We start from the raw sequence: 25,944 nt of genomic DNA on the forward strand, positions 1-25,944 counted from the left end.
GATCGTGTCTGCTGAGGAAGTCTGCTTCCCAGTTGTCCACTCCCGGAATGAACACTGCTGACAGTGCTATCACATGATCTTCCGCCCAGCGAAGAATCCTTGCAGCTTCTGCCATTGCTCTCCTGCTTCTTGTGCCGCCCTGTCTGTTTACGTGGGCGACTGCCGTGATGTTGTCCGACTGGATCAACACCGGCTGACCCTGAAGCAGGGGTTTTGCCAGGCTTAGAGCATTGTAAATCGCTCTTAGCTCCAGTATATTTATGTGAAGAGACATCTCCAGGCTTGACCATACTCCCTGGAAGTTTCTTCCCTGTGTGACCGCTCCCCAGCCTCTCAGACTGGCATCCGTGGTCACCAGGATCCAGTCCTGTATGCCGAATCTGCGGCCCTCTAACAGATGAGCACTCTGCAACCACCACAGAAGAGACACCCTTGTCCGTGGCGATAAGGTTATCCGCTGATGCATCTGCAGATGCGATCCGGACCATTTGTCCAGCAGATCCCACTGAAAAGTTCTTGCGTGAAATCTGCCGAATGGAATCGCTTCGTAAGAAGCCACCATTTTTCCCAGGACCCTTGTGCAATGATGCACTGGCACTTTTCCTGGTTTTAGGAGGTTCCTGACTAGCTCGGATAACTCCCTGGCTTTCTTCTCCGGGAGAAACACCTTTTTCTGGACTGTGTCCAGAATCATCCCTAGGAACAGCAGACGTGTCGTCGGAAACAGCTGCGGTTTTGGAATATTTAGAATCCACCCGTGCTGTCGTAGAACTACTTGAGATAGTGCTACTCCGACCTCCAACTGTTCTCTGGACCTTGCCCTTATCAGGCGATCGTTTATTTTCTTTGAAGAAGAATCATCATTTCGGCCATTACCTTGGTAAGGACCCGGGGTGCCGTGGACAATCCAACCGGCAGCGTCTGAAACTGATAGTGACAGTTCTGTACCACGAACCTGAGGTACCCTTGGTGAGAAGGGCAAATTGGGACATGGAGGTAAGCATCTGTCCCGGGACACCATATAGTCCCCTTTTTCCTGGTTCGCTATCACTGCTCTGAGTGACTCCATCTTGATTTGAACCTTTTTATGTAAGTGTTCAAATATTTCAGATTTAGAATAGGTCTCACCGAGCCGTCTGGCTTCAGTACCACAATATAGTGTGGAATAATACCCCTTTCCTTGTTGTAGGAGGGGTACTTTGATTATCACCTGCTGGGAATACAGCTTGTGAATTGTTTCCACTACTGCCTCCCTGTCGGAGGGAGACGTTGGTAAAGCAGACTTCAGGAACCTGCGAGGGGGAGACGTCTCGAACTTCCAATCTGTACCCCTGGGATACTACTTGTAGGATCCAGGGGTCCACTTGCGAGTGAGCCCACTGCGTGCTGAAACTCTTGAGACGACCCCCCACCGCACCTGAGTCCGCTTGTACGGCCCCAGCGTCATGCTGAGGACTTGGCAGAAGCGGTGGAGGGCTTCTGTTCCTGGGAATGGGCTGCCTGCTGCAGTCTTCTTCCCTTTCCTCTATCCCATGGCAGATATGACTGGCCTTTTGACCGCTTGCCCTTATGGGGACGAAAGGACTGAGGCTGAAAAGACGTTGTCTTTTTCTCCTTTATACGGCAATACTTCCATGTGCCGTTTGGAATCTGCATCACCTGACCACTGTCGTGTCCATAAACAACTTCTGGCAGATATGGACATCGCACTTACTCTTGATGCCAGAGTGCAAATATCCCTCTGTGCATCTCGCATATATAGAAATGCATCCTTTAAATGCTCTATAGTCAGTAAAATACTGTCCCTGTCAAGGGTATCAATATTTTCAGTCAGGGAATCCGACCAAGCCACCCCAGCGCTGCACATCCAGGCTGAGGCGATCGCTGGTCGCAGTATAACACCAGTATGTGTGTATATACTTTTTAGGATATTTTCCAGCCTCCTATCAGCTGGCTCCTTGAGGGCGGCCCTATCTGGAGACGGTACCGCCACTTGTTTTGATAAGCGTGTGAGCGCCTTATCCACCCTAAGGGGTGTTTCCCAACGCGCCCTAACTTCTGGCGGGAAAGGGTATACCGCCAATAATTTTCTATCGGGGGAAACCCACGCATCATCACACACTTCATTTAATTTATCTGATTCAGGAAAAACTACAGGTAGTTTTTTCACACTCCACAAAATACCCTTTTTTGTGGTACTTGTAGTATCAGAAATATGTAACACCTCCTTCATTGCCCTTAACAAGTAACGTGTGGCCCTAAAAGAAAAATACGTTTGTTTCTTCACCGTCGACACTGGAGTCAGTGTCCGTGTCTGTGTCTGTGTCGACCGACTGAGGTAAAAAGACGTTTTAACGCCCCTGACGGTGTTTGAGACGCCTGGACAGGTACTAATTGGTTTGCCGGCCGTCTCATGTCGTCAACCGACCTTGCAGCGTGTTGACATTATCACGTAATTCCTTAAATAAGCCATCCATTCCGGTGTCGACTCCCTAGAGAGTGACATCACCATTACAGGCAATTGCTCCGCCTCCTCACCAACATCGTCCTCATACATGTCGACACACACGTACCGACACCCAGCACACACACAGGGAATGCTCTGATAGAGGACAGGACCCCACTAGCCCTTTGGAGAGACAGAGGGAGAGTTTGCCAGCACACACCAAAACGCTATAATTATACAGGGACAACCTTTATATAAGTGTTTTTCCCTTATAGCATCTTAATATATATAATCATATCGCCAAATAAGTGCCCCCCCTCTCTGTTTTAACCCTGTTTCTGTAGTGCAGTGCAGGGGAGAGCCTGGGAGCCTTCCCACCAGCATTTCTGTGAGGGAAAATGGCGCTGTGTGCTGAGGAGAATAGGCCCCGCCCCCTTTTCGGCGGGCTTCTTCTCCCGTTTTTCTGAGACCTGGCAGGGGTTAAATACATCCATATAGCCCCAGGGGCTATATGTGATGTATCTTTTAGCCAGTATAGGTATTTCATTGCTGCCCAGGGCGCCCCCCACAGCGCCCTGCACCCTCAGTGACCGCTGGTGTGAATTGTGTGACAACAATGGCGCACAGCTGCAGTGCTGTGCGCTACCTCATGAAGACTGAAAAGTCTTCTGCCGCCGGTTTCTGGACCTCTTCACTTTTCGGCATCTGCAAGGGGGTCGGCGGCGCGGCTCCGGGACCGGACTCCATGGCTGGGCCTGTGTTCGATCCCTCTGGAGCTAATGGTGTCCAGTAGCCTAAGAAGCCAATCCATCCTGCACGCAGGTGAGTTCACTTCTTCTCCCCTAAGTCCCTCGTTGCAGTGAGCCTGTTGCCAGCAGGACTCACTGTAAAATAAAAAACCTAAAAACTTTTTCTAAGCAGCTCTTTAGGAGAGCCACCTAGATTGCACCCTGCTCGGACGGGCACAAAAACCTAACTGAGGCTTGGAGGAGGGTCATAGGGGGAGGAGCCAGTGCACACCACCTGATCCTAAAGCTTTATTTTTGTGCCCTGTCTCCTGCGGAGCCGCTAATCCCCATGGTCCTGACGGAGTCCCCAGCATCCACTAGGACGTCAGAGAAAATATATAATAAAATAGAAAAATAAAATATACACTATATACAAAAAAATATAAATCTATACAAATATATATCTCTAAAAATATAATCAAAAATATTGGGAGAAAACTATACATACTGGGAAAATTCACACATACGTGAACAGGAATGGACCGTATATAAACATTCAAGTAAAATATAAGAGCATAACGTACAGATAATAGCCATACCAGAGTAAGGAAAAACCAATAGCAACGCATGCGCACTCAAATCAAAACAGAATACAAAACCATAAAAATAAAACAGAACATAAAACGTTCAACCAGGTGAAAGCTATTGCAGCGAAGGTGACCCAAAACATCCCAGAAGATTGGGCCGGTATGTTAAGTGAGAGTCCAAGGAGATCAACTGGTCAGGAACAGTGATACCAAAGTCCTCCGGGACAGAAAAACAGTACTATGGCTCACCAGACCCATCCCCCATCTTCTGCATATTTTAACATGAAACGGACAGCCACAGATAATTCAGCTATCCGAGCCATCGGTCTGTTATAAGAGTGGAAAATGGCTTGGAGACCAAGCGTTCCATAGCATGGTCAGAAGGAACAGCCAATGTAGGAGAACAGAAAAGTTGCACAGGGTAGCCCTGAACAGGAGACTGAGGTGACCAAATCAACAAAGCAGGTGATAGCAAAAATCCATAGGATAACTGGAACAGGAGACTGAAGGTATAGTCAGGAGCTACACAGGGTCACACTGAACTGAAGACGGAAATATAGAGACAGCGAGACAGACGAACGAGTGAACAGTTCAAGCAAAAGACAACCAGGCTGCAGCAGGTAAGTATCAGGAGCAGGACTCTACAGAATAGCACTGAAACGGAGACTGGGATGACTAGATCAACAGAGAATGAAATAATGACAGCTTAACGCCAGCAGACCTCAGAGAGATCAGGGTGTCCAGTATCACAGAAGTGAGAAAGCGGAACAGCAGTCACCAGGGCCCAACAGACACATTGGGTCTAATTCAGACCTGATCGCTAGGCTGCGTTTTCGTACACCTTGCGATCAGGTCTGAACTGCACATGCGTATGCACCGCAATACGCAGGCCGTCGGTCCGCAGCGACGGGGATCAGCGGGCAGTGACGGGATGTGCAAGAAAAGAGGCCGTTTGTGGGTGGCAACTGACCGTTTTCAGGGAGTGGCCGGAAAAACCCAGGAGGGACCAGGCGTTTGTAGGGAGTGTTTCTGACGTCAGCAACGGCCCCGATCATCGCACTGGAAGAGTAAGTCCTGGGCTGTGCAGAGACTGCACAAACTTCTGTTTGTGCAGCTCTCCTGCACAGCAATTTCCCACTCCCCCTGTAGGCAGCTACTACCTGATCGCAGGGATGCAAAAAACGCACCCTAGCGATCAGGTCTGAAATACCCACATTATACGGCATTCAAAATGGAAACAGACAGAAGACCCCAGCAGCAGAGAAGCGACCAGCAGGCAGTAGCAGTTCAGCAGAACAGAACCCCAATTCAAGCGCAGCCATGGGACAGCAGCAGTCACCATAGAGGAACCCGCAATCAGGAGCCGCCAGGCGGTAGAGGAAATCCCTCAAGCCAGCAGCTCAGCGGAGCAAAGATACCCGGCACAGCACACGGAATCGCTCTGGAGCCAGGCTCAGGATCCAAGAAGGCTGCGGCTTGCAGGAGAATCGTGCAGCGACACGGCACCACGGGGGATCAAGAGCAACACTGGCACAGGCAACTGCAGGACCCAGGGGGAGACTGTCCACCTTCAGGGGGGACCAAACACCCAGAGAGACCTTCGCGGTCAGAGGAGGCAGTGTCGGACTGAGTACTAAAGGGCTCAAAGGGGAATGCAATGACAAGGGCCTTCTGAAAGGGTGTGACCAGCACATAAACATAGTAAACATACCTATACATAGTGTACATATACATACTTACAGTACACATGGAGCCACGCTAATCGTGGCTCTGTCTGTGCCTAGGCGTGCCTATCGCTAGAGCGTCTCCGTCCGCGCATCCATGACAGAGACTCACCCCATTCACCAGAATGGAAGAGCGTCTCCATCCAGGGTGAGCGCGGTTCCGTGATGGAGACGCGCCCCATTCACTAGAATGGGAGAGTGTCTCTGTGCACTCCGGCGGGGCTAGGCGGACAGATCACCTAGTCATGCCGGGAGTGCAGGCCTGCGATGGAGCCGCCTCAGATGAGCGCGGCTCCATCTGTATATGTGCACAGACTCAGTATATATACATACATACATATACAGCAGGCGTAGGCAATGTCCAAGACTCCAGATGCTATGGAACTGAACATCCCAGTATGCCGTGCTACAATTACAGCTTGCTCTAATAGCAAAACTGTGGCAAGGCATGCTGAGATGTGACATGACATCGCAACTGAAATGCTGAACGTAACTTACATATACATAGTATACATAACAATACATAGTATACACATACATAGTATACATAAACATATACACTGTATACATAGTATACATATACATAAATAGTACACACACATATATATATACAGGTTGAGTATCCCATATCCAAATATTCCGAAATACGGAATATTCTGAAATACGGACTTTTTTGAGTGAGAGTGAGATAGTGAAACCTTTGTTTTCTGATGGCTTAATGTACACAAACTTTGTTTAATACACAAAGTTATTAAAAATATTGTATTAAATGACCTTCAGGCTGTGTGTATAAGGTGTATATGAAACATAAATGAATTGTGTGAATGTACACACACTTTGTTTAATGCACAAAGTTATTAAAAATATTGGCTAAAATGACCTTCAGGCTGTGTGTATAAGTTGTATATGAAACATAAATGCATTCTGTGCTTAGACTTAGGTCCCATCGCCATGATATCTCATTATGGTATGCAATTATTCCAAAATACGGAAAAATCTGATATCCAAAATACTTCTGGTCCCAAGCATTTTGGATAAGGGATACTCAACCTGTACATGTATACACACACACACACACACACACACACACACACACACACACACACACACACATATAAGGCCGGACAGCCCAGTGCAAGTGGGGTGATTGGCAGTACAGAGACTGATTCCACCATCCACAGCCATCAGCCGGCTCAGTCAACGGCCCGATGACTGCCCGGCAAGCAGCTGCACTGTGCAGCCTGCTATAATAAACCACTCCGGAGACCTCAACTAGGCATCGCCCTCCAGCGGCAGAGGACGTGGCTATGAATTTCATGGGCCCACCAGGGATTACCCTAAATACCCATACACAGCCCAGTCCAAGCCTGAGCAGAAGAGCCCGGAAAGATGGCGACCAGCAGTCTGGAGCTGGAGGAGACCCTTTGGTCAGTACAGAGTGGCAGGTAGACACACGCTTGTACATAAAAAAAAATATGGATGAGTCTTTTGGTGGCCACAGGATAGGTAAACAGAGTTATCGGGCTGGAAAGCAGTAAGACTTACGTCTTACTCCATGCCCATCCAGGCCACACCCCAATAAGACACAGTTTATCAAGGTCACCATCAAGGCCAGTTTTGATAAATCGTGCCTTAGAAAAGCTACCCCCACAGTGTTGTATAAATATGTCCTTGCAGGTGTCCTAACACACAAGTGCTCAAACACAAACTGTGTTGCATTTTGGCAGGGTGATTTCGCACTAAGGGGGCTCCTTAAATTTCTACAAAGGTGGGTGAAAATGAAAATTTTCACCTACTAGAAAACATACATATTAAATATCCATGTACACCAGAAACATATTACCACGCCTCTACAGGTCTAGAAGTGAAGTCTAGCCTGAGCGCTATCGGTAATTAATAATAATATTAATTACCTGTCTTGGGTCGACTATTCCTGCGGTTCTATCTTCAGAGTATGCTTTGTAGTAAAGATGACCGCGCAGAAGCCCAGAGATGAAGGATGGCGGCTGATGACCTCACAATTCAATCGTGGAGATGGTCCACCTGAAAAAAAAAATTAGAGGCGCGATAATATGTTCCTGATATACATGCATATTTATTATTGTTTCTTTACATAGTACCACAAATAAGTGCAGTGCTGTATATAGAACACATGTCATCCATATCAGTCCCTGCCCCGCAGGAGCTTACAGTCTATATAAATCTAAAATAATATATAAAATATATAATAAAATAGAAAAATAAAATATACACTATATACAAAAAAATATAAATCTATACAAATATATATCTCTAAAAATATAATCAAAAATATTGGGAGAAAACTATACATACTGGGAAAATTCACACATACGTAAACAGGAATGGACCGTATATAAACATTCAAGTAAAATATAAGAGCATAACGTACAGATAATAGCCATACCAGAGTAAGGAAAAACCAATAGCAACGCATGCGCACTCAAATCAAAACAGAATACAAAACCATAAAAATAAAACAGAACATAAAACGTTCAACCAGGTGAAAGCTATTGCAGCGAAGGTGACCCAAAACATCCCAGAAGATTGGGCTGGTATGTTAAGTGAGAGTCCAAGGAGATCAACTGGTCAGGGACAGTGATACCAAAGTCCTCCGGGACAGAAAAACAGTACTATGGCTCACCAGACCCATCCCCCATCTTCTGCATATTTTAACATGAAACGGACAGCCACAGATAATTCAGCTATCCGAGCCATCGGTCTGTTATAAGAGTGGAAAATGGCTTGGAGACCAAGCGTTCCATAGCATGGTCAGAAGGAACAGCCAATGTAGGAGAACAGAAAAGTTGCACAGGGTAGCCCTGAACAGGAGACTGGGGTGACCAAATCAACAAAGCAGGTGATAGCAAAAATCCATAGGATAACTGGAACAGGAGACTGAAGGTATAGTCAGGAGCTACACAGGGTCACACTGAACTGAAGACGGAAATATAGAGACAGCGAGACAGACGAACGAGTGAACAGTTCAAGCAAAAGACAACCAGGCTGCAGCAGGTAAGTATCAGGAGCAGGACTCTACAGAATAGCACTGAAACGGAGACTGGGATGACTAGATCAACAGAGAATGAAATAATGACAGCTTAACGCCAGCAGACCTCAGAGAGATCAGGGTGTCCAGTATCACAGAAGTGAGAAAGCGGAACAGCAGTCACCAGGGCCCCACAGACACATTGGGTCTAATTCAGACCTGATCGCTAGGCTGCGTTTTCGTACACCTTGCGATCAGGTCTGAACTGCACATGCGTATGCACCGCAATACGCAGGCCGTCGGTCCGCAGCGACGGGGATCAGCGGGCAGTGACGGGATGTGCAAGAAAAGAGGCCGTTTGTGGGTGGCAACTGACCGTTTTCAGGGAGTGGCCGGAAAAACCCAGGAGGGACCAGGCGTTTGTAGGGAGTGTTTCTGACGTCAGCAACGGCCCCGATCATCGCACTGGAAGAGTAAGTCCTGGGCTGTGCAGAGACTGCACAAACTTCTGTTTGTGCAGCTCTCCTGCACAGCAATTTCCCCCTCCCCCTGTAGGCGGCTACTACCTGATCGCAGGGATGCAAAAAACGCACCCTAGCGATCAGGTCTGAAATACCCACATTATACGGCATTCAAAATGGAAACAGACAGAAGACCCCAGCAGCAGAGAAGCGACCAGCAGGCAGGAGCAGGTCAGCAGAACAGAACCCCAATTCAAGCGCAGCCATGGGACAGCAGCAGTCACCATAGAGGAACCCGCAATCAGGAGCCGCCAGGCGGTAGAGGATATCCCTCAAGCCAGCAGCTCAGCGGAGCAAAGATACCCGGCACAGCACACGGAATCGCTCTGGAGCAGAGCTCAGGATCCAAGAAGGCTGCGGCTTGCAGGAGAATCGTGCAGCGACACGGCACCACGGGGGATCAAGAGCAACACTGGCACAGGCAACTGCAGGACCCAGGGGGAGACTGTCCACCTTCAGGGGGGACCAAACACCCAGAGAGACCTTCGCGGTCAGAGGAGGCAGTGTCGGACTGAGTCCTAAAGGGCTCACAGGGGAATGCAATGAAAAGGGCCTTCTGAAAGGGTGTGACCAGCACATAAACATAGTAAACATACCTATACATAGTGTACATATACATACTTACAGTACACATGGAGCCACGCTAATCGTGGCTCTGTCTGTGCCTAGGCGTGCCTATCGCTAGAGCGTCTCCGTCCGCGCATCCATGACGGAGACTCACCCCATTCACCAGAATGGAAGAGCGTCTCCATCCAGGGTGAGCGCGCTTCCGTGATGGAGACGCGCCCCATTCACTAGAATGGGAGAGTGTCTCTGTGCACTCCGGCGGGGCTAGGCGGACAGATCACCTAGTCATGCCGGGAGTGCAGGCCTGCGATGGAGCCGCCTCAGATGAGCGCGGCTCCATCTGTATATGTGCACAGACTCAGTATACATACATACATATACAGCAGGCGTAGGCAATGTCCAAGACTCCAGATGCTATGGAACTGAACATCCCAGTATGCCGTGCTACAATTACAGCTTGCTCTAATAGCAAAACTGTGGCAAGGCATGTTGAGATGTGACATGACATCGCAACTGAAATGCTGAATGTAACTTACATATACATAGTATACATAACAATACATAGTATACACATACATAGTATACATAAACATATACACTGTATACATAGTATACATATACATAAATAGTACACACACATATATATATACAGGTTGAGTATCCCATATCCAAATATTCCGAAATACGGAATATTCTGAAATACGGACTTTTTTGAGTGAGAGTGAGATAGTGAAACCTTTGTTTTCTGATGGCTTAATGTACACAAACTTTGTTTAATACACAAAGTTATTAAAAATATTGTATTAAATGACCTTCAGGCTGTGTGTATAAGGTGTATATGAAACATAAATGAATTGTGTGAATGTACACACACTTTGTTTAATGCACAAAGTTATTAAAAATATTGGCTAAAATGACCTTCAGGCTGTGTGTATAAGTTGTATATGAAACATAAATGCATTCTGTGCTTAGACTTAGGTCCCATCGCCATGATATCTCATTATGGTATGCAATTATTCCAAAATACGGAAAAATCTGATATCCAAAATACTTCTGGTCCCAAGCATTTTGGATAAGGGATACTCAACCTGTACATGTATATACACACACACACACACACACACACACACATAAGGCCGGACAGCCCAGTGCAAGTGGGGTGATTGGCCGTACAGAGTCTGATTCCACCATCCACAGCCATCAGCCGGCTCAGTCAACGGCCCGATGACTGCCCGGCAAGCAGCTGCACTGTGCAGCCTGCTATAATAAACCACTCCGGAGACCTCAACTAGGCATCGCCCTCCAGCGGCAGAGGACGTGGCTATGAATTTCATGGGCCCACCAGGGATTACCCTAAATACCCATACACAGCCCAGTCCAAGCCTGAGCAGAAGAGCCCGGAAAGATGGCGACCAGCAGTCTGGAGCTGGAGGAGACCCTTTGGTCAGTACAGAGTGGCAGGTAGAGACACGCTTGTACAAAAAAAAAAATATGGATGAGTCTTTTGGTGGCCACAGGATAGGTAAAGAGAGTTATCGGGCTGGAAAGCAGTAAGACTTACGTCTTACTCCATGTCCATCCAGGCCACACCCCAATAAGACACAGTTTATCAAGGTCACCATCAAGGCCAGTTTTGATAAATCGTGCCTTAGAAAAGCTACCCCGACAGTGTTGTATAAATATGTCCTTGCAGGTGTCCTAACACACAAGTGCTCAAACACAAACTGTGTTGCATTTTGGCAGGGTGATTTCGCACTAAGGGGCCTCCTTAAATTTCTACAAAGGTGGGTGAAAATGAAAATTTTCACCTACTAGAAAACATACATATTAAATATCCATGTACACCAGAAACATATTACCACGCCTCTACAGGTCTAGAAGTGAAGTCTAGCCTGAGCGCTATCGGTAATTAATAATAATATTAATTACCTGTCTTGGGTCGACTATTCCTGCGGTTCTATCTTCAGAGTATGCTTTGTAGTAAAGATGACCGCGCAGAAGCCCAGAGATGAAGGATGGCGGCTGATGACCTCACAATTCAATCGTGGAGATGGTCCACCTGAAAAAAAAAATTAGAGGCGCGATAATATGTTCCTGATATACATGCATATTTATTATTGTTTCTTTATATAGTACCACAAATAAGTGCAGTGCTGTATATAGAACACATGTCATCCATATCAGTCCCTGCCCCGCAGGAGCTTACAGTCTATATAAATCTAAAATAATATATAAAATATATAATAAAATAGAAAAATAAAATATACACTATATACAAAAAAATATAAATCTATACAAATATATATCTCTAAAAATATAATCAAAAATATTGGGAGAAAACTATACATACTGGGAAAATTCACACATACGTAAACAGGAATGGACCGTATATAAACATTCAAGTAAAATATAAGAGCATAACGTACAGATAATAGCCATACCAGAGTAATTATGGCGTGGAATTATGCTATTGGGTCCCAAAAGGCATAGCTACACCCCAGCATATAACACTGATGTGAATTGCAAGCAGGACAGATAAGATATTAGTGTACACGCTAAGCTGTTTTAGCAGTGCCCGATCTTTTAAGGATAAAATCTGCCCTGCCCTTTCTGCGGCGCCCTGCTAAACAGCCTGCCCGCTTCCTGCTCTCCCAGCGTGTATGCGTAACGCCGCCCACTCCCCCTTTAGTGATGCAGCCGCCTGCCCACGCCCCCTTTAGTGATGACGCCCCCCCTCCCCCCCGCAATTTGCATAATCACGCCCCATTTTCAGCAGCGTGCACAAGTGCTCCCACAGACTGGCACCCTGTCCTCAAAAATTCCTAGGGGGAAACACTAGATCAAGCAACAGATATACGCTACGCACAAGCTATTCTGTTTTATCTGCTTTATACTGGAGAGAGAGGGGAGACAGCAAGAGAGAAATTCAGAGGGAGAGGGAGGAGAGAGAGGGAGTGCTGGGGAGAGAGGGGAGGCGTGAGAGAGACAAAGGGTGTCAGAGAGAGAGCGAGAAGGTGTCATGGAAGCAGAGTGTGGGGGGGGGAGAGAAGGGGGGGGAGAGTGCTAAGGGGAGTGAGAGAAGTGATTCGGAGACTGGGGGGGGGGGGGGGGGATACTGCTGGTTCTAGACATTTAACGGCATTAGGCCCCGTCCCGTCTACATACACCCGGAAATTCGCGGCCTTTAGCAAGCGCAGGGGCGGGGCTACGATTGTCAGCCACTCCCACTCCACCCTGTACAGGAGCCTAATCAATAAAAAAAAACTTCCCAATTGCGCTGACCTCGGGAGGGGGAGGGCGGGGCCTGGCTGTCCGTCCTGCATATAATCCGCCCCCTGCCCCGCACACAAACAGCTTCCACAGGCAATATGTACCCAGAGCAGCCCCAACACCTTCCCTGTACCCGGGCTGCCTGCAGTGCCCGAGCCCGGCTCTCTGCGGCTGTGCGGCACCTGAAGCATTTCCCTACATACACCCGTGCCGCAACTATAACACGCAGGGAGGGAGATGTGTACAGCGCGCACACGCGGGACTCTCCCAGCAGCACCGCAGCTACACCCGTGCCCCAACCGCGGAGTCTCTGCCGGCAGAACTACCGTACGGAGATGTGATTCGGCTCAGGAACCCCGGGAGTGGACCATAGATACGTAGCTGTAAATCCGCTCCGTGATGCGGGGCCCTCACAGTGGCAGAATATGTCGGGGTGTCATCACCGTGGCGGGAGCGGGAGATGCCGATGCTGCAGATACAGCCGTTGCCATTCGAAAACCGTTGGCAGGAGAAGGCGGCTCGCGGCACAGTGGTGGGCGTGGCTTACAGCGAGGGCTCGAGACGTTCCCTGTAGGCGTGGCCAGAAGACGCCCCGCCCTTCTTCCTGTTCGGGATGCCGCTGGGGGAATTGCGCCTCAGGTTTATAGGTTGGTTGTAAATAGGAGTGGGGTAAGGGACCTTTGACGTCACCATGGGGTGGTGCCACGTCACCAGGGGGGAGGGGCCACGCCAGAACAGGGTACCTGAAAAGTTCCGTCGCGGGCTCTCATTGCTCGCCACGCTTTGGGCTCGGTGGCAGGTTACTAAAGGTAATAGTTGGTGGCGTGGATAGTAGAAGAACTATCCCGCTAGCCTAGCTCCTCTCCCTGGTAACGTGGCTCCACCCCCTGATGTCATAGGACCCTTAGGCAACTTGGATCTAGCATCTACCCAGGCGGTTGAGTTATAGGCTCTACACACTGGGCGATATTACTGAAAGATATGAACGATCTCGTTCACTAATGAACGAGGTACCGTTCATATCTTTCAGTGTGGAGGCACCAGCGATGAACGATGCGCGGCCCCGCTCTCGTTCATCGTTGGTGCCCCGTCGCGTGTGCATGCAGGCCAATATGGACGATCTCGTCCATATTTGCCTGCACTGCTATGGAGCCGGGTGACTGGGGGAGTGAACAAACTTCACTGCCCCCCCCCCCCCCCACCGCCGAGTCGCCCATCGGCCGTATCCGCCGTCGGGCAGCTCAGCGGCGGATCGCGCAATGTGTAGGGCCCTTTAGTCGCTAGCAGCGGTAAAAGATGTGGCAATGCGGTAGATGCTAAATCCTAGTGGGCTATGGGACCTGTGACATCAGGGGGCGGAGCATGGACAGCAGGATACTACTTTCAGCATCCTCGCCACTAACTATTACCTTTAGTAATTAGGTGGAGTCGCTCCACTTCGCTCGCCACCGTGCCCGAAGCGTGGCGAGCCTGCGAGGGTCCATTTCTGGACCCTTTGCCGAGCTTGCTCCTCCCCTTCTCTTGTGTGTAACGTGGGTCAAATGTCCCTTAGCCCACTAGGAAATAGACACAACCGTGGTGATGCTGCGGGGCAGTGTCGGATATGGTGCTTGTACAGGCGTCGGACCTTCTATGTAATTACTGATGGTTTGTCCTGTGTGGTGTTATGATACAGTGGAGGACGACCAGGCTGAGGCTATGTAATGATCGGAGAGGGGGGCAAACTGGTGTCATGATGTGGTGGGGGCCCAGACTGTGGCTGGTGTCATGCTGTGGTGGGGGCCCAGGCTAAGGGGTATCCGTTTGGATGGTCGACCATGTTAAGGTCGACAGTCATTAGGTCGACCACTATTGATAGACATGGACATGGTGGACATGAACAAATGGTGGGCACATGAAACTGGTCAACACATGAAAAGGTCGACATGGCTTTTATAAAGAAAATAGATTTTTTACTTTTTCATACTTTACCATCCATGTGGACTACGATTGGGAACGGGTAACCTGTGCCGAGCTCAACGAGGCACCTTGCCCGCAGCATGGCGAGTGAAGCGAGCCATGCAAGGGGACGCTGTCTACTAATTGGGGTTCCTGGTCATGTTACGGAAAAAATGACACCAAAAACAGTTACAAAATCCGTGTCGACCTTTTCATGTGTAGACCTGTCCCGTGTCGACCATTTCCAGGTGTTGACTATTAGTGCATGTCGGCCATGTCTATGTCGACCAATAGTGGTCGACCTAATGAATGTCGACCGTAACATGGTCGACCATTCATACCAGAACCAGGCTTGTGTAATGATGTGGTGGGGGCCCAGGCTGAGGCTGTTGTCATGATGTGGTGGGGGCCCGGGCTGAGGCCGGTGTCATGATGTGGTGGAGGCCCAGGATGCGGCTGATGTCATGAAGTGGTGGGGGCCTAGTCTGAGGCTGGTGTAATGATGTGGTGGAGGCCCAGGCTGAGGCTGGTGTCATAATGTGGTGGGGGTTCGGGCTGAGGCTGGTGTCATGATGTGGGGGCACAGGCTGCGGCTGGTGTCATGATGTGGTGGGGGCCCGGTCTGAGGCTGGTGTCATGATGTGGTGGGGTCCCAGGCTGCTGCTGGTGTCATGATGTGGTGGGGGCCCGGGTTGAGGCTGGTGTCATGATGTAGCGGAGGCCCAGGCTGCGGTTGGTGTAATGATGTGGTGAGGGCCCATACTAAGGCTGGTGTCATGCTGTGACGGTGGAGAATCAGGCTGTATCATGATATAGTGAGGGGGACTGGGCAGTCTAATGTAATGATGGGGACACACTGTTGTCATTTTTGTGGTGGGGTGGGAAACGGGCCTAATTGAAAATAAAGTGGATTTTTTGTTTAAAATTATTATTATTTATTTATTTATTTTTGCCAAATGGCCTTATTGGAAGGTAAATGGTTTTTGTGGAACATGATATAAAATTACTTACTGTAATACCCCTTCACACTGCACAAGTATTCAATACAGAAGGAAGACAGTTTTTTCTCAGTATAAGCGCCCAGTATGGATATCAAATGAAAATAAAATATACGTCCCTTAAGGGTAGTCAAAATGGAGATCCTCAGTAGTTCAGCGAAAGTTCTCAGTTGATGTAATTTAGTGTCCAGTCATTGTTACATGGAAAAAAACAGAACATACAATGTGTACTATTGTTTCTTAAATGGTATTCAAAGAAAGTCCTTTTATCCCATCAGCATAATAGGAAAGCAGTGACATGAATAAGGGGTCTGTGTAGAGTGCGTACCCCAACTCACACTGGGAAGAACGAATGTGTGCACATAAAGGTTTCTTTTTAAAACTCTTCACCCTTTCTGTGTGTCTTCCACCAAAAAGTATGCATAGATGAGCATACCTAAACTCACTTAAAAGTGAAGATGCGACAAGTGTATAAAGGTGTCTTTCACATATACTTCTATGTCAAAATAAAGATGCGTACCACACTCACAGAATGAAGTGTGGAGATATTCCTATCAAGGTATCTTTTGGATCCCCAGATGTTTCGGACCTCAAGATGCCAGTGCGTATTTGGACAGTTATAAATCCAAAAAGACAAAAATGGTGCCAATCAATCCATTTTTAAAAAAAGGTTTTAATTGATACAAAATCCCATAGCCGGGAGAAGGGTACATACAAATAAAAACACTCCACAAAAGGAGAATAAAAATATGGAAGCTAGAATTTGCAGACACAAAAACGTTTTTTTCTAAAAAATCTTGTATTCCGTATAAGATGCATCAAGTGATAAAAATACCTTGAAGGCTGGTTTTTAGGAGTTTCACAGTGCCCAAAGTTGTCGACACGTTTCGGCTCAGCGGGAGCCTTCCTCAAGAATACAAGATTTTTTAGAAAAAATCGTTTTTGTGTCTGCAAATTCTAGCTTCCATATTTTTATTCTCCTTTTGTGGAGTGTTTTTATTTGTATGTACCCTTCTCCCGGCTATGGGATTTTGTATCAATTAAAACCTTTTTTTTAAAATGGATTGATTGGCACCATTTTTGTCTTTTTGGATTTATAACTGTCCAAATACGCACTGGCATCTTGAGGTCCGAAACATCTGGGGATCCAAAAGATACCTTGATAGGAATATCTCCACACTTCATTCTGTGAGTGTGGTACGCATCTTTATTTTGACATAGAAGTATATGTGAAAGACACCTTTATACACTTGTCGCATCTTCACTTTTAAGTGAGTTTAGGTATGCTCATCTATGCATACTTTTTGGTGGAAGACACACAGAAAGGGTGAAGAGTTTTAAAAAGAAACCTTTATGTGCACACATTCGTTCTTCCCAGTGTGAGTTGGGGTACGCACTCTACACAGACCCCTTATTCATGTCACTGCTTTCCTATTATGCTGATGGGATAAAAGGACTTTCTTTGAATACCATTTAAGAAACAATAGTACACATTGTATGTTCTATTTTTTCCATGTAACAATGACTGGACACTAAATTACATCAACTGAGAACTTTCGCTGAACTACTGAGGATCTCCATTTTGACTACCCTTAAGGGACGTATATTTTATTTTCATTTGATATCCATACTGGGCGCTTATACTGAGAAAAAACTGTCTTCCTTCTGTATTGAATTTCTGTTTTTGTGGGGTGTGGTGGCATCCCATTAGACAATTTACACTTGTTAAAGCTGCCCTGCGCACATTTCAAACATCCCAAAAATCCCCCTGGTTTCTACACTGCACAAGTAACCCGGTACCGACCCGGCAGGGTCAGCGTGCGGTGTGAAAGGGGCATAGCCGAAATCTCGGGATGCTTGACCCGGCAATTCAACCCGGGAATAAAGTAGTGTTATACCCGGGTTGAATACCGGGTCAGTGGCTGCGTAAACGGGCTCCCGGGTCGATGCGTCCTGGGACCCGTTTGCAACAGCAGGGAGAGGCGGCGCAGAGATGATCTAATCTCCCGGCTCCGCCCCCCGCTGCTATGGCAACCTGCCCGGCATATTGCCGGGTCGGGGAAGCCTGCAGCAGCGGCCAATGCCGGATCCCACCCAGGAAGGACCCGTTTCCAATTCCCGGGTGGGATCTGGCATTGGCAGTGTGAAAGGGGAATAAATAGACAGTGTCTAGAATGTTTGTATATGTCATGTTTTTATGATACTCAGGGGCAGATTTATTAAGCCTGGTGAAGTGATAAAATGGAAGGTGATAAAGGACCAGCCAATCAGCTCCTAACTGTCATTTTTCAAACCCAGCTTGTGACATGGAAGTAAAGAGTTGATTGGCTGGTGCGCTATCACCTTCCACTTTATCACTTCACCAGGCTTCATAAATCTGCCCCAATGATCTTTATTTCCTGTCTCTTGTAAGACTCCCATGATGGTGGAAGACATTGATCACCTTCTTCCTGGAACACATGAACTTACAGTTTTACCAACTTCTGGATGTGGAACTCCCTTTTTAAACCAGACACGCTGTACTCCGTGGTATCCACTTGAAAAAAGTATTGCCATACTGAATACCTCACATGGTTACAAAGTTGTCATCTGGCCAGCTGCAGAAATCAGAAATAGAAGCACCAGCAGGGGAGTTTGGAACTATTGGCGTTTGTGATATGACTTCTGGCTTCTGGTACAGTATCTAGGAGGAAACGGAGTTGGCCTGGATCAGTGGTTCCTACACTTTTTTTAATCGCGGTGGCCTAGAGTATCAGAATTTTGTTATCAGTGGCACCCCGAGCCCCAACATTTCTTATTGTGAAATTCAGAAAAACATTTTAAATGAAGTAAATTGTGTTTTATATGTCATTCTTTGGTTCACTTATGTGGTGAGGGACAGAATTCACTTTTGTTTGTCCACATATTTTACGATGGAAACCTAAAGCAGTGGTTTTGCTTATTACATTGACCATAAGCAATTTTAATTGGTCCTGGACCACCAACCCAGGGCACCTCTGCAATTTCCCCGGCAACCACTGGGTTAGATGAACATTCCAGGGAATTTTGTTTTATGCTGGTTCTTTTTCTGTGTCTTGAAAATGTATTTACAAGTTAAACACCATTGTTTTAAAAGAATAATAGGCTAGTATTGTCTTATTTTTTCCGCTCCTTTATGTTGGGTACTCTGAGTTTCTGATACACCTTATTGAGGGCAGAAGAAATATGTATATTTGATACGCCGTTTTACCAACAGGGCCGAGTAAGAGCAACTATATTTAAAGATTTTGTTTTCTGGATCCTATCTGTAAGGATATATAGGTTGTATAGACTGTTGGTTTCTTCAATCTATCTGTAATGGGCCCTACACACTGGTCGATACCAGTGAAAGATATGAACGATGTATCTATATATGTATCTTTCAGTGTGTAGGCACCAGCGATGAACGATGCGCGGCCCCGCACTCGTTCATTGCTGGTGCCCGGCTCGTTTAAACATGCAGGACGATATGGACAATCTCGTCCATATTAGCATGCAGTGCTATGGAGCCGGGTGACGGGGGGAGTGAAGAAACTTCACTCCCCCCTGCCGCCGGGTCACCCGTCTGCCGTATCGACTGTCGGGTACCTCGGCGGCGGGTCGCTAGGTGTGTAGGGCCCTTAAGGGTATAGAGGTGGTATAGAATGTTGGTTTCTGGATCCTATCTGTAAGGGTATAAAATGTTGGTTTCTGGATCATACCTGTAAGGGTATAGAGGTGGTATATAATGTTGGTTTCTGGATCCTATCTGTAAGGTTATAGAGGTGGTATAGAATGTTGGTTTCTGCATCCTATCTGTAAGGGTATATAATGTTGGTTTCTGGATTATACCTGTAAGGATATAGAATGTTGGTTCCTGGATCCTATTTGTAAGGGTACAGGGATAGTATAGGATGTTGGTTCCTGGATCCTATATGTAGCAGTATAGAAGTAGTATACAATGTTGGTTTCTGGATCCTGTCTGGAAAGGTATAGAGCAGTGGTAGCCAACCCTGGTCCTCGAGAGCTACCAACAGTTCACGTTTTCCAGCTCACCTAGCAGGTGCACATTTTAAAAGATCCACAGTTGGAGCTAATTACTTCACTTGTGATTCTGTGAGGAGACCTGGAAAATGTGAACTGTTGGTAGCTCTCGAGGACCAGGGTTGGCTACCGCTGGTATAGATGTAGTATAGAATGTTGGTTTCTGGATCCTGTCTATAAGGGTATACAGGTGATAGAGAATGATATACAAAGGGGTTTCTTATATTCTGAAATGTAATTCAAAACAAGGCATTTTATTTATTTTATTTATTTCTCCTTCATTTACTAGGGGACACTGAAGCTAAGACAGGAGTATATATGGGAGATTTAGAGGAGCCGGCACTTTAAATTTTGAAGTGTGACTGTCTCCTTCCCCGCTCTGCCCCTCCCAACCCTTCTATTTTAGAAATGTGCCCGAGGGAGCCGGACATCCCTGGGCTTAGCTCCAATAGTTTATTTTATAATTTATTTATTTTTTCTCTATCGTCCTAAGTGGATGCTGGGGTTCCTGAAAGGACCATGGGGAATAGCGGCTCCGCAGGAGACAGGGCACAAAAGTAAAGCTTTTACAGGTCAGGTGGTGTGTACTGGCTCCTCCCCCTATGACCCTCCTCCAGACTCCAGTTAGATTTTTGTGCCCGGCCGAGAAGGGTGCAATTCTAGGTGGCTCTCATAAAGAGCTGCTTAGAGAGTTTAGCTTAGGTTTTTTTTATTTTACAGTGATTCCTGCTGGCAACAGGATCACTGCAACGAGGGACAGAGGGGAGAAGAAGTGAACTCACCTGCGTGCAGGATGGATTGGCTTCTTGGCTACTGGACATGAAGCTCCAGAGGGACGATCACAGGTACAGCCTGGATGGTCACCGGAGCCACGCCGCCGGCCCCCTCACAGATGCTGAAGCAAGAAGAGGTCCAGAATCGGCGGCTGAAGACTCCTGCAGTCTTCTTAAGGTAGCGCACAGCACTGCAGCTGTGCGCCATTTTCCTCTCAGCACACTTCACACGGCAGTCACTGAGGGTGCAGGGCGCTGGGAGGGGGGCGCCCTGGGAGGCAAATGAAAACCTTTAAAAAGGCTAAAAATACCTCACATATAGCCCCAGAGGCTATATGGAGATATTTACCCCTGCCTAAATGTACTAAATAGCGGGAGACGAGCCCGCCGGAAAAGGGGCGGGGCCTATCTCCTCAGCACACGGCGCCATTTTCTGTCACAGCTCCGCTGGTCAGGAAGGCTCCCAGGTCTCTCCCCTGCACTGCACTACAGAAACAGGGTATAACAGAGAGGGGGGGCAAAATAAATGGCAAGATATCAATATAAAAGCAGCTATAAGGGAGCACTTAATCATAAGGCTATCCCTGTCATATATAGCGCTTTTTGGTGTGTGCTGGCAGACTCTCCCTCTGTCTCCCCAAAGGGCTAGTGGGTCCTGTCTTCGTATAGAGCATTCCCTGTGTGTCTGCTGTGTGTCGGTACGTGTGTGTCGACATGTATGAGGACGTTATTGGTGTGGAGGCGGAGCAATTGCCAAATATGAGGATGTCACCTCCTAGGGGGTCGACACCAGAATGGATGCCTTTATTTGTGGAATTACGGGATAGCGTCAACTCGCTTAAGCAGTCGTTTGCCGACATGAGGCGGCCGGACACTCAATTAGTGCCTGTCCAGGCGCCTCAAACACCGTCAGGGGGCTGTAAAACGCCCCTTGCCTCAGTCGGTCGACACAGACCCAGACACAGGCACTGATTCCGGTGGTAATGGTGACGAATCAACCGTATTTTCCAGTAGGGCCACACGTTATATGATTTTGGCAATAAAGGAGATGTTACATTTAGCTGATACTACAGGTACCACTAAACAGGGTATTATGTGGGGTGTGAAAAAACTACCAGTAGTTTTTACCGAATCAGAAGAATTAAATGACGTGTGTGATGAAGCGTGGGGTGCCCCGATAAAAAACTGCTAATTTCAAAGAAGTTATTGGCTTTATACCCTTTCCCGCCAGAGGTTAGGGAGCGCTGGGAAACACCTCCTAGGGTGGACAAAGCGCTAACACGCTTATCAAAACAAGTGGCGTTACCCTCTCCTGAGACGGCCGCACTTAAAGATCCATCAGATAGGAGGATGGAAAATATCCAAAAAGGTATATACACACATGCAGGTGTTATACTACGACCAGCTATTGCGACTGCCTGGATGTGCAGTGCTGGGGTAGTTTGGTCAGAGTCCCTGATCGAAAATATTGATACCCTGGACGGGGACAATATTTTACTGTCGTTAGAACAAATAAAGGATGCATTTCTTTATATGCGTGATGCACAGAGAGATATCTGCACACTGGCATCACGGGTAAGTGCTATGTCCATTTTGGCCAGAAGAGCTTTATGGACACGACAGTGGACAGGCGATGCGTAGAGGAGTTATTTGGGGTCGGTCTATCGGCTTTGGTGGCCACGGCTACGGCCGGGAAATCCACCTTTCTACCTCAAGTCACTCCCCAACAGAAAAAGGCACCGACTTTTCAACAGCAGCCTTTTCGTTCCTTTAAAAATAAGAGAGCAAAGGGCTATTCATATCTGCCACGAGGCAGAGGACGAGGGAAGAGACAGCAACAGGCAGCTCCTTCCCAGGAACAGAAGCCCTCCCCGGCTTCTACAAAAGCCTCAGCATGACGCTGGGGCTTCGCAAGCGGACTTGGGGGCGGTAGGCGGTCGTCTCAAAAATTACAGCGCGCAGTGGGCTCACTCGCAGGTAAATCCCTGGATCCTGCAGATAATATCTCAGGGGTACAGGTTGAAATTAGAGACAGAGCCACCTCGCCGTTTCCTGAAGTCGGCTTTACCAACGTCCCCCTCAGAAAGGGAGACGGTTTTGGAAGCCATTCACAAGCTGTATTCTCAGCAGGTGATAGTCAAGGTACCTCTTCTACAACAAGGGAAGGGGTATTATTCCACTCTTTTTGTGGTACCGAAGCCGGATGGCTCGGTAAGGCCTATTCTAAATCTGAAGTCCTTGAACCTGTACATAAAGAAGTTCAAGTTCAAGATGGAGTCACTCAGAGCAGTGATAGCGAACCTGGAAGAAGGGGACTTTATGGTATCCTTGGACATCAAGGATGCGTATCTCCACGTTCCAATTACCCCTCACACCAGGGGTACCTCAGGTTCGTTGTACAAAACTGTCACTATCAGTTTCAGACGCTGCCGTTTGGTTTGTCCACGGCACCTCGGGTCTTTACAAAGGTAATGGCCGAGATAATATTTCTTCTTCGAAGAAAAGGCGTATTAATTATCCCATACTTGGACGATCTCCTAATAAGGACAAGGTCCAGAGAACAGCTAGAGATGGGTTTAGCACTATCTCAAGAGGTGCTAAAGCAGCACGGATGGATTCTGAATATTCCAAAATCCCAATTAATGCCGACAACTCGTCTGCTGTTCCTGGGGATGATTCTGGACACAGTTCAGAAAAAGGTTTTTCTTCCCGAAGAAAAAGCCAAGGAGTTATCTGACCTGGTCAGGAACCTCCTAAAACCAGGAAAGGTGTCTGTACATCAATGCACAAGAGTCCTGGGAAAAAATGGTAGCTTCTTACGAAGCAATCCCTTTCGGCAGATTCCATGCAAAGGGATCTGTTGGACAAATGGTCAGGGTCGCATCTTCAGATGCACCTGCGGATAACCCTGTCGCTGAGGACAAGGGTATCCCTTCTGTGGTGGTTGCAGGAGGCTCATCTATTGGAGGGCCGCAGATTCGGCATGCAGGATTGGATCCTGGTGACCACGGATGCCAGCCTGAGAGGCTGGGGAGCAGTCACACAGGGAAGAAATTTCCAGGGAGTGTGGTCGAGCCTGAAAAAGTCTCTTCACATAAGCATTCTGGAACTAAGAGCAATCTACAATGCTCTAAGCCAGGCGGAACCTCTGCTTCAAGGAAGACCGGTGTTGATCCAGTCGGACAACATCACGGCAGTCGCCCATGTAAACAGACAGGGCGGCACAAGAAACAGAATGGCAGAAGCTGCCAGGATCCTTCGCTGGGCGGAGAATCACGTGATAGCACTGTCAGCAGTATTCATCCCGGGCGTGGACAACTGGGAAGCAGACTTCCTCAGCAGACACGACCTTCACCCGGGAGAGTGGGTACTTCATCCAGAAGTTTTCCACATGCTATTAAACCGTTGGGTAAAACCAATGGTGGACATGATGGCGTCTCGCCTCAACAAGACACTGGACAGTTATTGCGCCAGGTCAAGAGATCCGCAGGCAATAGCTGTGGACGCGTTGGTAACACCTTGGGTGTACCAGTCCGTATATGTGTTTCCTCCTCTGCCTCTCATACCAAAGGTATTGAGGATTATACGGCAAAGAGGAGTAAGACTAGTGGCTCCGGATTGGCCAAGAAGGACTTGGTACCCGGAACTTCAAGAGATGGTCACGGACGATCCGTGGCCTCTACTTCTGAGAAGGGACCTGCTTCAGCAGGGTCCTTGTCTTTTTCAAGACTTACCGCGGCTGCGTTTGACGGCATGGCGTTTGAATGCCAGATCCTAAAAGGAAAAGGCATTCCAGAAGAAGTCATTCCTACCTTGATAAAGGCAAGGAAGGAAGTCACCGCGAAGCATTATCGCCGTATTTGGCGAAAATATGTTGCGTGGTGCGAGCAGCGGAGTGCTCCGATGGAGGAATTTCAACTGGGTCGTTTTCCTACATTTCCTGCAATCAGGATTGTCTATGGGTCTCAAATTGGGATCTATTAAGGTTCAAATTTCGGCCCTATCAATATTCTTCCAAAAAGAATTGGCCTCAGTCCCTGAGGTCCAGATTTTTATCAAAGGAGTACTGCATATACAGCCTCCTGTGGTGCCTAAGGTGGCACCGTGGGATCTAAATGTAGTTTTAGATTTCCTCAAATCCAATTGGTTTGAACCACTAAAGAATGTGGATTTGAAATATCTCACATGGAAAGTGACTATGTTACTGGCCCTGGCTTCGGCCGGGAGAGTATCTGAACTGGCGGCTTTGTTTTATAAAAGCCCTTATTTAATTTTCCATTCGACATAGGGCAGAGCTGCGGACGCGTCCGCATTTTCTCCCTAAGGTGGTATCAGGGTTTCACCTGAACCAGCCTATTGTAGTGCCTGCGGCTACAGACGACTTGAAGGACTCCAAGTTGTTGGACGTTGTCAGAGCCTTAAAAATATACATTTAAAGGACGGCTGGAGTCAGAAAATCTGACTCGCTGTTTATACTGTATGCACCCAACAAGTTGGGTGCACCTGCTTCTAAGCAGTCGATTGCTCGTTGGATTTGTAACAAAATTCAACTTGTACATTCTGTGGCAGGCCTGCCACAGCCTAAATCTGTTAAGGCCCATTCCGCAAGGAAGGTGGGCTCATCTTGGGCGGCTGCCCGAGGGGTCTCGGCATTACAACTCTGCCGAGCAGCTACGTGGTCAGGGGAGAACACGTTTGTAAATTTTTACAAATTTGATACCCTGGCAAAGGAGGACCTGGAGTTCTCTCATTCGGTGCTGCAGAGTCATCCGCACTCTCCCGCCCGTTTGGGAGCTTTGGTATAATCCCCATGGTCCTTTCAGGAACCCCAGCATCCACTTAGGACGATAGAGAAAATAAGAATTTACTTACCGATAATTCTATTTCTCGGAGTCCGTAGTGGATGCTGGGCGCCCATCCCAAGTGCGGATTATCTGCAATACTTGTACATAGTTATTGTTAACTAATTCGGGTTATTGTTTAGGAAGCCATCTTTCAGAGGCTCCTCTGTTATCATACTGTTAACTGGGTTTAGATCACAAGTTGTACGGTGTGATTGGTGTGGCTGGTATGAGTCTTACCCGGGATTCAAAATCCTCCCTTATTGTGTACGCTCGTCCGGGCACAGTACCTAACTGGAGTCTGGAGGAGGGTCATAGGGGGAGGAGCCAGTACACACCACCTGACCTGTAAAAGCTTTACTTTTGTGCCCTGTCTCCTGCGGAGCCGCTATTCCCCATGGTCCTTTCAGGAACCCCAGCATCCACTACGGACTCCGAGAAATAGAATTATCGGTAAGTAAATTCTTATTTTAACATTGAGGACAGGCAGACAGCCCTTTCCC

The 25,944-nt window shown here is 47.6% G+C and overlaps 1 long non-coding RNA gene across 1 annotated transcript in view; it reads right to left on the reverse strand.

The window, feature by feature from the left end:
- LOC134933340 (uncharacterized) overlaps window positions 1–12,280 on the reverse strand; it is a 32,387-nt gene extending 20,107 nt beyond the window's left edge. Inside the window, exons 1-2 of the long non-coding RNA XR_010179677.1 lie at window positions 11,510–12,280; window positions 7,399–7,528 (exon numbers count right to left, since the gene is read on the reverse strand). This is a non-coding gene — a long non-coding RNA (uncharacterized LOC134933340). The remainder of the gene's footprint in view (window positions 1–7,398; window positions 7,529–11,509) is intronic.
- Window positions 12,281–25,944: the final 13,664 nt, after the last annotated feature.

Source organism: Pseudophryne corroboree, chromosome 6 (genome assembly GCF_028390025.1).
Source record: "Pseudophryne corroboree isolate aPseCor3 chromosome 6, aPseCor3.hap2, whole genome shotgun sequence".
Classification (NCBI taxonomy): Eukaryota; Metazoa; Chordata; class Amphibia; order Anura; family Myobatrachidae; genus Pseudophryne; species Pseudophryne corroboree.